The 13,214-nt window shown below is 35.9% G+C and overlaps 1 protein-coding gene across 1 annotated transcript in view; it reads right to left on the bottom strand.

Annotated features, from left to right (window-relative positions):
* foxp1b (forkhead box P1b) overlaps positions 1-13,214 on the bottom strand; it is a 670,786-nt gene that overhangs the window by 144,495 nt on the left and 513,077 nt on the right.

Raw genomic sequence — 13,214 nt, 5'->3', positions numbered from 1 at the left:
GGGGGCGCTGGCGCCTATCTCAGCTACAATCGGGCGGAAGGCGGGGTACACCCTGGACAAGTCGCCACCTCATCGCAGGGCCAACACAGATAGACAGACAACATTCACACACTAGGGCCAATTTAGTGTTGCCAATCAACCTATCCCCAGGTGCATGTCTTTGGAAGTGGGAGGAAGCCGGAGTACCCGGAGGGAACCCACGCATTCACGGGGAGAACATGCAAACTCCACACAGAAAGATCCCGAGCCTGGATTTGAACCCAGGACTGCAGGACCTTCGTATTGTGAGGCAGACGCACTAACCCCTCTGCCACCGTGAAGCCCTATATATATATATATATATATATATATATATACATATATATATATATATATATATATATATATATATATATATATATATATATATATATATATATATATATATATATATATATATATATATATATATATATATATGATTAAAAACGATTTTAAAGGGTAAAAGTAGAGATGTCCGATAATATCAGACTGCCGAAATTATCGGCCGATACATGCTTGAAAATGTAATATCGTAAGTTATTGGTATCGGTTCCCAAAAGTAAAATGTGTGACTTTTTAAAATGACACTTTATGGGGTGGTACACGGACGTATGGAGAAGTACAGAGCAGTTGCGTCTCGCAGTCATACTTTGCCAACCCTCACTGGGGGGGCACTGAAATTCAGTGCCCCCCCCCCCCCCGAAAAATCTCCCAGGGCAACCATTCTCCCAAATTTCTCCCAATTTTCACCCAGACAACAATATTGGGGGGAGTGCCTTAAAGTTACTGCCTTTGCGTGCCGGTCCAGTCACATAATATCTACGGGTTTTTCACATACTCAAGTGAATGCAAGGCATACTTGGTCAACAGCCATACAGGTCACACTGAGGGTGGCCTTATAAACAACTTTAACACCTTTACAAATATGCGCCGCACTGTGAACCCACACCAAACAAGAATGACAAACATATTCCGGGAGAACATCCGCACCGTAACACAACATAAACACAACAGAACAAATACCCGGAACCTCTTGCAGCACTAACTCTTCCGGAACTTTACAATCAAACGAAACACAAACATGACACAATCACACTATCAATTAAAACAATAACTATAAATCAAAATTTAAAAACACAGAGGACCACACAACTCACGTAATGTTAAAAGCCAGAGAATAATTCGAATCAGAAATACTTTGTTAATCCCCGAGGGGAAAGTAAAATTTTCAGCACAATCCCATTCAAGATCAGACAAAAATGGGTTTTAAGACAAGACTTAAAACACTCCCGTGGAAGCAGTTGGAACACGGAGAGGCAGAGTGTTTCAGAGCTTAGAGAAAGCCCCTGTCTCCCCTGGTTTTAAGTCTCGAGCCGGAGCTGGCTCTCGGACCTCAGCGCCCGTGCAGGAGTGTCAATTGGGTTGAGGTCTGAGATATAATGAGGTGCCAGTTCATGCAAAGCTTTAAAAGCAAACAGCAAGATTTTAAAATCAATTCTAAAATGAACAGGGAGCCAGTGCAAAGTCTCAAGAATTGGGGTTGACCATTTAAATCTCCAACACCCCCCTGAAAATTTTTCAAATTCAGACTTAAGTAACGCTTGGGTTTTCCCTCCTAGACTTTTTACCCGAATGCCCAAAATAATTAATTAGAATAAGTTATGTAAACTTAAAAAAAGTTGTTAAAAGTGGCACTTACTTCAAAATGTTGAGTGTGTGTAACATTTTCCTTCTTGTTAATTGTATTCAACTTGTTATTTTCAAATAATATTAACTTGTTTGCAGATTATGTCACGGCGACTTAAAATAATTAACTCACAGTTACTAAAAACTCAGTGGATTAAACATCATTTTGTCTTATTTTGAAAGAACAAATCATTAAATCCAATCAAGAATAAATTAACAATGAATCCATTACATTATATATTTGTATTGTTATTATACTCTCTGTGTGTATGTATATATATATATATATATATATATATTGTTACATGCACATGCACATACACACATAGGAAGTGCTTTTATTTTGTAGCATTTTCGTGCACTTCCTCTTCAGGCAGCATACACGAGTAGGAGCATTTTTGGGTTGGCTTAATTGGTAAGTTTAATTCAATTTTAAATTTAAAAGTACATTTGACATAAACTCCAAATATTTACGATCTGATATACTCCAATATTTGAGTTTATGAACTCAAAAAAATATTACCTCACTTTTTTGGAGTTCTGCTTACTTATTCGGGTTTAGAGAGTAACTGACAAATATGGACTATCCTACAGGTCACATGGTCCACATGAAACTGCAGACCTGAGCGGTAAATGCATTAGCATCAAGGGGATGGAATTGGGGGTTGAATCACCAAAAGGGTTCCCGAGCGCGGCCATCGCTGCTGCTCACTGCTCCCCTCACCTCCCAAGGGGCTGAACAAGGGAATGCAGAGGATAAATTCACCACACCTAGTGTGTGTATGACTATAAGTTGTGTCGTACGTCTCTTTTGAATAAAAGTATGCATCCACACCAACAATGACCCCACAACTCCCAGCATGCTTTGCACCATCTGTCCATCCTTGGAAACAATGCCAACACTGGTAAGGAAGGAGAGGAGTATTCCTTTATTTGTAAGTATTTATTCACTTTGCAGAGACTTTGGAAGTTGAGTTGTAGGTATTTCTCTGTGAATTATTACAGATGGAGAGATCGATTTTGGGTTGACTAACTTGATGATGTACATACTAGCACTGTCGAATGATTCGGTTTTCGAATCGGATTAATCACACTTTTGAATTTGGATTAGAGATCGACCAATATGTTTTTTTTTTTTAGGGCCGACACCGATTATTAGGGGTGTCCAAAAAAAGATTTTCAAATGAACCACAATTCTTGTTTGTAACTATTCTTAATCGATTTAAAAAAAAAAAAAAAATATATATATATATATATATATATTTTTTTTTTCGTCTCTTTTAATTTTTTTAATAATAATTTAAAACATATATATATACTAATAATTGATATATATAAATATATATATATACATATGAATTATTATTATATATATAAATTGTTTTAATTATTATTTAAAAAAAATGTAAAAAATCCAATATTTTGACCCGTATCAGCCTTTTTTTTGTTTTGTTTTATCGGTATGTCTTTTAATTTTTTTAAATAATAATTAAAAAAATACATATATAATAATAATGAATATATGTATATATATATATATATATATAAAATTATTATTATATATTTTTTTTAATTATATATATATATATATTAATTATATATATATATATATATATATATTTAATTATTATTTAAAAAAATTAAAAGACATTAAAAAAAAATATATATATAATAATAATTTATATATTTATATATATATATATATATATATTTATATATATATATATATATATATATTTATATATATATATATATATATATATATATAATTATTATGATTATATATACATATTTTTTTTAATTAATATAAAAATAAAAAAAAAAGACATACCGATAAAACAAAACAAAAAAAAGGCGGATACGGGTCAAAATATTGGATAACCGGTCAATCTCTAATTTGGATTAATCATCCTTATTAGCAAATTATGCCATGCTTGCATAATTTAAATTTGCCTAAAATCACGGCTAAATTAAAGGACCATGTGGAGTCAAAATGAATTGTGTGACAATCTGCATATATACATGATTAATGCGATCATTTTTTTGTGATCAATCACGTGAGTTAACTCGTTAACTTTGACAACGCTGATAAATACACAATGTTACGTACATCAATGGAACATAATTAAGTTGTCTTTTTGTGTTTGAGTACATCATGTGTACATATTTTGTCAGGCAACTTGAATGCATATTTGCATGAAGTTACTGTCATTTCCTGTCTTGCTTCTCTCTTTAGAACAACTAAAGAGCAAATGTGCTCACAAGACCAAACATGGAAATTAAAAAACAAAACAAGTATGTTCAGTTTTGGATGCTAATTTGTTTGGCAAATGATGTTTTAACACTTAGGCCTGCAGCTGGCTTGTTATTTTAGTCATTGAGTAATTAGTTTGTTTGATTAATCAAGTCATCTAATAGAGGGGTCACCAACGCGGTGCCCGCGGGCACCAGGTCGCCCGTAAGGACCAGATGAGTCGCCCGCTGGCCTGTTCTAAAAATAGCTCAAATAGCAGCACTTACCAGTGAGCTGCCTGTATTTTTAAAATTGTATTTATTTACTAGCAAACTGGTCTCGCTTTGCTCGACATTTTTAATTCTAAGAGAGACAAAACTCAAATAGAATTTGAAAATCCAAGAAAATATTTTAAAGACTTGGTCTTCACTTGTTTAAATAAATTCATTTATTTTTTTACTTTGCTTCTTATAACTTTCATAAAGATAATTTTAGAGAAAAAATACAACCTTAAAAATGATTTTAGGATTTCTAAACACATACACCTTTTTACCTTTTAAATTCCTTCCTCTTCTTTCCTGATAATTTAAATCGATGTTGAAGTATTTTTTTTATTGTAAAGAATAATAAATTCATTTTAATTCAATTCTTCATTTTAGCTTCTGTTTTTTCGACAAAGAATATTTGTGAAATATTTCTTCAAACTTATTCTGATTAAAATAAAAATAAAAATTCTGCCAAATCTAGAAAATCTGTAGAATCGAATTTAAATCTTATTTCAAAGTCTTTTAAATTTCTTTGAAAATTTTTGTTCTGGAAAATCTAGAAGAAATAATGATTTGTCTTTATTAGAAAAATAGCTTGTTCCAATTTGTTATATATTCTACTCATTTTGGCGGTCTTTGAACTCACCGTGGTTTGCTTACATGTACAACTTTCTCCGACTTTCTAGGACGTGTTTTATGCCACTTTTTTTTCTGTCTCATTTTGTCCACCAAACTTCTTACGTTGTGTGTGAATGCACAAAGTTGAGTTTTGCTGATGTTATTGATTCATGTGGAGTGTGCTAATCAGACATATTTGGTCACTGCATGACTGCAAGCTAATCGATGCTAACATGCTATTTAGGCTAGCTGTATGTAAACATTGCATCATTATGCCTCATTTGTAGCTATATTTCAGCTCATTTAGTTTCCTTTAAGTCCTCTTAATTCAATTTATATCTCATGAAACACTATCTGTATGTAATATGGCTTTTAAATTTGTTTTGCGGCTCCAGACGGATTTGTTTTTGTATTTTTGGTCCAATGTGGCTCTTTCAACATTTTGGGTTGCCGACCCCTGGACCAGACGTATAAGATTTCATGGGATTTAGCGATTAGGAGTGACAGATTGTTTGGTGAACTTATAGTATGTTCTATATGTTATAGTTATTTGAATGACTCTTACCATAATATGTTAGGTTAACATACCAGGCACCTTCTCAGTTGGTTATTTATGCGTCATATAACGTACACTTATTCAGCCTGTTGTTCACTATTCTTTATTTACTTTAAATTGCCTTTCAAATGTATTTTCTTGGTGTTGGTTTTTATCAAAAAAATTTCCCCCAAAAATGTGATTTATATATGTTTTTTTCCTTCTTTATTATGCATTTTCTGCAGGTGCGACTTATACTCCGGAGTGACTTATACTCCGAAAATTACGGTATGTACATATATACATGTCAGGTGATTTGAAAAACAATATATACAAAAAATGGGGGGTGGGGGGGGGTATATATACACTATGTACATGACTATGCACATGTTGACTCCATTCTACTAAGGAGTTGCATGTACTAAAAAACATGCAAACTTGATAGAACACCGACTTACTAAACATGTGCACTTTTCTACCTTTTTTTTTAAGGAACTCAAAGCGCTTTGACACTATTTCACATTCACCCATTCACACACACATTCACACACTGATGGCGATGCAAGGCTCTAAGCAGGACCCATCAGGAGCATGAGTTGAAGTGTCTTGCTCAAGGACACAACGGACGTGACTAGGATGGTAGAAGGTGGGGATCGAACCAGGAACCCTCAGGTTGCATGGATCGCGTCTCTTAAGTGAGCAGAATAAGGCGTGCAATCCATTCTGCGTCTCTGTTTTTATCAATATGCAAAAATATATGCTGATCATCAAAAGGCCGACATTACTGGGAGAAGAAAATGCAAATAGGAATTTTTTTTTTTTTAAGCACACTTAATGTGATTTATCAACATTGTATTTAGCACATTTTAAAAAGGATGTGAGCGGACAGAGAATCCTCCCTCCGACATGTTTCGACATTTTTGGACATTCACAAAAAATATATATATATATATATATATATATTAGAGACATTGTCCATTCAGCAACATCCTTTTATAAATGTATAGATAGCTTCTAGGTGAATTACGGGGATGATTCAAGCAAACACATGTGTTTTGGAGTCATTTAACATTTATCTATCGACGTTTGTTTTTACACACACAATATACAGTATATCAGTATTTTTCAAAGGTTTTTGAGGCAAGGCACATTTTTTTCATTTAATAATCCGGAGTCACACCACCAGAAGAAAAAAATCACAAAATGAAAATCCACCAGGTCCTCCTCGTGCCTTATATCGAGTTTGTCGGTGTGTGCCTGTGTGTAGCGCTTTAGTTCTTGTCTTGTGCTGTTATTTTGGTGTTTTCCTGTAGCAGTTTCATGTCTGCTACAGGAAAAAGTTTGAGCGCTATTCCCCGCACCTGCTTTGCGTTAGCAAGCAAGGCTATTGACGTTGTTGCTATTCTTCATTGCGGGGACATTGTTGATTGTCATGTCATGTACGGATGTACTTTGTGGATGCCTTCTCTGCTCCACACGCAGCAAGTTTTTGCTGTCGTCCAGCATTCTGTTTCTGTTTGCTTTGTAGCCAGTTCAGTTTTACTGTCGTTTTACACAGCCATCCCTATGCTTCATTGCCTTTTCCTGTCCGTCATTTTTGTCTTATGCGTTAAATACCTTTTTACCCGCATGCTGTGGCCTGCATATTGGGATCACAGTTCTACAGCCGAGTTCTACACAGCACGGACACTAAGGAACGGCACAGTATTTGCAGATTATAATTATTTATGTGCGAAAAAATATTTTTTTGGACCAATTAGGTGACGTTGCATAACTTCCCACGGCACACCAGACAATATCTAACGGCACGCTAGTGTGCCGCAGCGCAGTGGTTGAAAATCACTGCAGTGATTGACTTATATACTGCAGTATATGACGTATATCCTATATTAGTGGCTTTCAACCTTTTTTCACCAAGTACCACCTCAGAAAAAAAAACACATTAAAATTTGAGGTCCTCTCCAAGGTTTCCCATAGTCATCATTGTCACTGGCGTCCCACTGGGTGTGAGTTTTCCTCGCCCTTTAGTGGGTTCTTCCGAGGATGTCATAGTCGTAGTGGTTTGTACAGTCCTTTACGACATTTGTGATTTAGGGCTATATAAATAAAGATTGATTGATTGATTTAATCTCGTTATATGCAAATATAATGACAATAAAGTCCATTCTATTCTATTCTTCTATTCTATTCAAATAGTTCAAGAAAGACCACTACAAATGAGCAATATTTTGCACTGTTATACAATTTAATAAATCAGAAACTGATGACATAGTGCTGTATTTTACTTCTTTATGTCTTTTTTCAACGGTTCAAGGCTCTGATTAAGGGGTACTCGAATTAAAAAAATGTTCACAGTGGGTACATCACTGAAAAAAAGGTTGAGAACCACTGTAATCGATCACACGCAAAAGGCCTACTGACAATAGACGCTATTTTATAGATTGCACACGCTGATTAGCAGAAAGGTATTTGGATCTTCGTAAATCAGGCCCTAATTGTCAACATGCTATTTGCAAAAAAAAAATAATGCCATTCAAAAACTCATTCATGTTACTCAAATGTGCCTGAGTTGGGCTAACACACATTTGGAATAGTTCAATATGTGCATAGGTTAAGAAGGAAGGAGCGCTAAAAGGAGACGACAACCGAGGAAGGGTCATGCCCACGAAGCACACATGCGTCGTCCCGCTTGATCACACGCACAGAACCCTCGACGTCGCCGAGAAGCATCCGCATCCGCGATGTCGCCGTTTATAAAATACGGCGACGGGCGCTACCACCTGAGGAAGCAAAACCGGGCGCGCACGCACGACATGTCATGTGAGAACATTTCATTAGAGCCGCTGTCAACATTGATCTATTATTGTGGCGGTACGGCGTGCCTGGAGGGGGAGGAGCCTGCGGGCCTCTAACTAACTCTTGAAAGGTGTGAGGGTGCGCGGGCGCTCCCAAACAAGTGATTTGTTGTGACACTAAAAAGGCCCCGCAGTTGTCGGCCTGCCTTAATTGCTCCTCTATGACGGGGGACTCGTCCGCGAGCCGTGCGCTGCCGCTCAACGTTGGTTGCCATGTGCGATACCATTAACACCTCTCCTTGACATCCGAATAATAATAATACACCTAAAATGTACACTGCAAAAAGTCAGTGTTCAAAAACAATAAAAATTAAAGCTGCAAGCAGCATTGGTCGGGTCGGGTCAAGCCCTGGTCTTAGTCAGACCTACATAGAGTTTTTGTTTCTTGTCTCTACGACATTCCTAAAAGAAGTTACAAGCAGTTTTGTCTGGGTTTTTTCCTAGGAGGCGCTAGAGCGCAATTTTGATTTTTAGGGTTTGGGATTTTACTAGATGGCAATTTTTGCCAGTCCTGATGTGTGTGTAAAATTTGGTGCGCTTTGAAGCATGTTAAGGGGGTCAAATTACAGTTCGGCGTTTCTGGATGTTGTTGATAAATGGCTTTCGCTTGGCATAGTAGAGCTTTAACTTGCAATTTGAAGCATTTTAAGGGGGTGAAATTACAGCTCAAAGAGGCAAAAATTACATTTTTTAAGAAAATTTGCGCAGGGTGTTTTTGAAGGCGTGTAAAATCCATACCGGAGCAGTAAACAAGACTCTTTCAATAACTTTTAATCAGAAGGGTTCAAACTCTCTCCTGTGAGAGTTTGAAGCCGAAACGACAAACGGGCTCAGAGGAGATAACGTTTGAAAAAAGGTGACGGGTGTTTACAAAACTTTTATTTTGAAGGGGTAATTTTTAACTTCCTGTTGATTTTTGCTGCAGGATGTCAATTATTAAAATGTAGGTCTAAGTGAGACCTACATAGAAGTTTTTGTTTCATGTCTCTCCGGCATTCCTTTTGGAAGTTACAAGCAGTTTTGTCTGTTTTCTTCCTAGGAGCAGTTTTTATACAAAAAATAGGGGTATTTTATTTGAACTAAGCACAATTATCCGCAAATTGAACAAGAAAAACCAGCTTGTCAAAAATTTCCAAAACAAGTAAAATTAAAGCTGCAAGCAGCGTTGGTCGGGTCCGCCTTTGGCCGCTGCCAAGCCCTGGTCTAAGTCAGACCTACATAAAAGTTTTTGTTTCATGTCTCTACGACATTCCTAACAGAAGTTGCAAGCAGTTTTGTCAGGGTTTTTTCCTAGGGGGCGCTAGAGCGCAAATTTGACTTAAGGGGTTCGGTTTTTAATTAGATGGTAATTTTCGCCAGTCCTGATGTGTGTGTAAAATTTGGTGAGTTTTGAAGCATGTTAAGGGGGTCAAATTACAGATCGGCGTTTCTGGATGTTGTTGATAAATGGCTTTCGCGTTGCATAGTAGAGCTTTAACTTGCACTTCAAGGGGGTCAAATTACAGCTCAAAGAGGCAAACATTACATTTTTTAGGAACATTTGCGCAGGGTTTTTTTTGAAGGCGTGTAAAATCCAAACCGGAGCAGTAATCAAAACTCTTTTGATAACTTTTAATCAGAAGGGTTCAAAATCTCTCCTATGCGAGTTTGAAGCCGAAACGACAAACGGGCTCAGAGGAAATAACGTTTGAAAAAAGGTGACGGGTGTTTACAAAACTTTTATTTTGAAGGCGTAATTTTTAACTTCCTGTTGATTTTTGCTGCGGGACGTCAATTATTAAAATGTAGGTCTAAGTGAGACCTACATAGAAGTTTTTGTTTCATGTCTCTCCGGCATTCCTTTTGGAAGTTACAAACAGTTTTGTCTGTGTTTTCTTCCTAGGGGTATTTTATTTGAACTCAGCACAATTATCTGCCAATTGAACAAGAAAATTCGGCTTGTCAAAACTTTCCAACACAGGTAAAAATAGCTAACTTCAATTAACCCAAAATTACCTTAAAATAAGTATATTCTCACAAAAAACAAGTGGACTTTTCTTGGTAGAAAAAAATTGGACCTTTTTGCTCGATATGTTGAAAAATATTCTTAAATTAAGTAAATGCTAGTGCCATTATCTTGACATAATGATATAAGGGTTTTTTTCATGCTTGATATAAGAAATTATTACTTTTTCACATGTGTACAAGGATATTTCACATGTCTTTACGGTGTATATAATTGACCAGTATTTATGTTGTGTACAACAGTGGTCCCCAACCTTTTTGTAGCTGCGGACTGGTCACCGCTTGATAATTTGTCCCGCGGCCCGGCGGGGGTGGGGGAATTTTTTTTGTTTTCTTTTTTTGTCATGAAAAAGGGAGGTTTTTTGGGTTGGTGCACTAATTGTAAGTGTATATTGTGTTTTTTATGTTGATTTAATATATATATTTTTTTAATTAAATGAAAAATAAAAAATAAAATTATTTTGCAACCCGGTGGTTGAGGACCTCTGGTGTACAATGTGTATTTATAATATGTTGTGAAAAGGAAATTTCATATTTTTTGGAAACTCTTCTTGTACTTGACTTTGTTTACAGGGTTAGGCGCAATAAGTGTTCAACTTCAGCCTAATTTATGAATGTACAATTGTTTGTTTATGCAAAACTGTTTGTTTATTTTGTTGACCATTGACCGAATAAATAATAAACTAAACTAAACTAAACTAAAAAGTAGTTTTATACTTGTGAGTGTTGATGACACAGCTTTGCAACACTTGATATTCTAGTTTCAAGCATGTTTTACTCAATATAGGTCATAAAATCTCAGCAACAAGCTGGAATATCTTACTGAGATCATTTAGGACCAAAACCCATAAAGAAAGAAATTATTACTTTAAAAAAGTACTTTTATACTTGTGGGTGTTGTTGACACAGCTTTGCAACAGTTGATATTCTAGTTTCAAGCATGTTTTACACAATATAGGTCATAAAATCTCAGCAAAAAGCTGGAATATCTTACTGAGATCATTTAGGACCAAAACCCTTGAAACAGAGGTCCCCAACCACGGGCCGCAGAATTTTCTTTTTATTATTTATTTATTTTATTTATTAAATCAACATTGAAAACACAAGATACACTGACAATTAGTGCACCAACCCAAAAAAACTCAATTTTTCAAGACAAAAAAAAGCAAAATTTTTTTTTAAAGAACCCCCCCCCTTACGCTGGGCCGCGGGACAAATTATCAAGCGTTGACCGGTCCGCAGCTACAAAAAGGTTGGGGACCCCTGGACCCCTGCCTTAAAACAACTAAAACACTATAACATAAAAACTGCTTAGTGAGAAGAATTATCTGCGATGAGGTGGCGACTTGTCCAGGGCGTACTCTGCATTCCGCCCGATTTAAGCTGAGATAGGCACCAGCGCCCCCCGCGACCCCAAAGGGAATAAGCGGTAGAAAATGGATGGATGGATGGAGAATAATTATCTTATCAGACAGGAAATAAGCAAACATCACCCTTATTTGAGATGTTTCATCTTACTTAGATTTCAGACTTTGCAGTGTATGATTTTTTTCCTCCCCTAAATCATTGGTTCTCAACCTTTTTTCAGTGATGTACCCCCTGTGAACATTTTTTTTAATTCAAGTACCACCTAATCAAAGCAAAGCATTTTGGGTTGAACAAGAGAGATAAAGAAGTAAAATACAGCACTAAGTCATCCGTTTCTGATTTATTAAATTGTATAACAGTGCAAAATATTGCTCATTTGTAGTGTTTTTTGTTGAATTATTTAGGGGAAAAAAAGACATAAAAATAACTAAAAACTTGTTGAAAAAGTAATCATCAACTTAAAGTGCCCTCTTTGGGGATTGTAATAGAGATCCATCTGGATTCATGAACTTAATTGTAAAAATTTCTTCAAAAAAAAAAAAAAAATCTTTAACATCAATATTTATGGAACATGTCCACAAAAAAAATCTAGCTGTCAACACTGAATATTGCATTGTTGTATTTTTTTTTCACAGTTTATGAACTTACATTCAAATAAGTTGAAGTAGTATTCAATAAATATATTTAAAAAGGATTTTTGAATTGTTGCTATTTTTAGAATATTTAAAAAAAATCTCACGTACCCCTTGGCATACCTTCAAGTACCCCCATTTGAGAACCACTGCCCTAAAAAATGTGCAACTGATGTGTATGTGCATGAAAGAGTATGTCACGTATGACGGTCAAGGTTACCTAAATGTTACGCAGCTAATGACACGACTTTGAATTTTTCACGCATTTCCGAAGCAATGGCCGATTTTTTTCTGCGTAAAATACCCTGGAGATTCACCACATTACGTTACAGAGCGATAATGAAGACTAAAGTCAAAGTGGACGGAGTCCATAAATATTATTCGACCTCACTGAATGACAAACACACTTTTATTTTAGTATGAGACAAAGGGGGGCAAATGTGATATTACCACCCCCCCCCCCCACCACCCCCACCCATATTGTATCTTAATATGCTGTTCATCTTGAGTTTTGCACATGACTCGTTCCGTCATCTGAATTGACCTCCCCGCCTCCTAATTCCCTAATTTCACAGTCGTTTTCTTACAAGGTCTTTTTTTTTTTCTGTGGGCATCACTAATTTTTATGAACTATTCTGAAGGTCAACTAGGTAGCCTCCTTTGCCTGAAATGCAAACCATAAACATCCCGTGTGATATATGTAGATGATATTCAACCTCATGCAAGGCACAATTAGAGCCTTGGATCATTTGGTGACCAGGTACTTTTTAGCATGGCGTATATGGTCCACAGTTGGACATTTGGCGTCTTTAATTGTTTCTAAATTAAAATGCAGTATATGTAATATACTGTTATAGCATTTTACAGTAGGTTGTGGTGATCATGTATTTTTGCATGGTCTATATATATATACATATATACATATATATATGTATTTTACGCGCCTTCAAAAAAAACCCTGCGCAAATGTTCCTAAAAAATGTAATGTTTGCCTCT

The sequence above is a fragment of the Nerophis ophidion genome, linkage group LG16 (assembly GCF_033978795.1).
Source record: "Nerophis ophidion isolate RoL-2023_Sa linkage group LG16, RoL_Noph_v1.0, whole genome shotgun sequence".
In the NCBI taxonomy this organism is placed as follows: domain Eukaryota; kingdom Metazoa; phylum Chordata; class Actinopteri; order Syngnathiformes; family Syngnathidae; genus Nerophis; species Nerophis ophidion.
Note: the sequence above shows the minus strand (reverse complement) of the source record. Positions and strands in the feature narration are given on the sequence as shown.